Genomic DNA, 1,365 nt, shown 5'->3' with positions numbered 1-1,365 from the left:
AGCTTTACTATAAAGCTGTGATCACCAAGACAGCATGGTACTGGCATAAAAACAGACGCATAGACCAGTGGAACAGAGTAGAGAGCCCAGATATGGACCCTCAACTCCATGGTCAAATAATCTTTGACAAAACAGGAAAAAATATACAGTGGAAAAAAGACAGTCTCTTCAATAAATGGTGCTGGGAAAACTGGACAGCTATATGTAGAAGAATGAAACTCGACCACTCTCTTATACTGTACACAAAGATAAACTCAAAATGGATAAAAGACCTCAACGTGAGACAGGAATCCATCAGAATCCTAGAGGAGAACATAGGCAGTAACCTCTTCGATATCAGCCACAGCAATTCTTTCAAGATATGTCTCCAAAGTATTATGCCTCCATCAGAAAGGATGAATACCCAACTTTTGTATCAACAGGGATGGGACTGGAAGAGATTATGCTGAGTAAAATAAGTCAAGCAGAGAGAGTCAATTATCATATGGTTTCATTTATTTGTGGAGCATAACAAATAGCATGGAGGACAAGGGGAGAAGGAGACGAAAAGGGAGTTGAGGGAAATTGGAAGGGGAGGTGAACCACGAGAGACTATGGACTCTGAAAAACAATCTGAGGGTTTGGAAGGGACGGGGGTTGGGAGGTTGGGGGAACCAGGTGGTGGGTATTGGAGAGGGCACGGATTGCATGGAGCACTGGGTGTGGTGCAAAAACAATGAGTACTGTTATGCTGAAAAGAAATAAAAAATAAAAATAAAAATAAATGTTGCTGGGAAAACTGGACAGCTAGGTGTAGAAGAATGAAACTCAGCCATTCTCTTACACCCTACACAAAGATAATCTCAAAATGAATAAAAGACCTCAATGTGAGGCAGGAATCCATCAGAATCCAAGAGGAGAACATAGGCAGTAACCTCTTCAACATTGACTACAGCAACTTCTTTTTTCTTTTTTTTTAAATTTTTATTTTTTTAACTTCTTTTCAGTGTACCAGAATTCATTGTGTATGTCTCACACCCAGTGATCCATGCAATACATGCCCTCCATAATACCCACCACCAGGCTCACCCAACCTCCCACCTCCCGCCCCTTCAAAACCCTCAGGTTCTTTTTCAGAGTCCATAGTCTCTCATGGTTCACCTCCCTTTCCAGTTTCCCTCAACTCCCTTCTCCTCTCCATCTCCCCATGCCCTCCATGTTATTTGTTATGCTCCACAAATAAGTGAAACCATATGATAATTGACTCTCTTTGCTTGACTTATTTCACTCAGCATAATCTCTTCCAGTCCCGTCCATGTTGATACAAAAGTTGCGTATTCATCCTTTCTGATGGAGGCATAATACTCCATAGTGTATATGGACCAT

Source organism: Enhydra lutris, unplaced genomic scaffold (assembly GCF_002288905.1).
Source record: "Enhydra lutris kenyoni isolate GAN:26980312 unplaced genomic scaffold, ASM228890v2 scaffoldscaffold3, whole genome shotgun sequence".
Classification (NCBI taxonomy): domain Eukaryota; kingdom Metazoa; phylum Chordata; class Mammalia; order Carnivora; family Mustelidae; genus Enhydra; species Enhydra lutris.
This window is presented reverse-complemented; position numbering follows the sequence as displayed.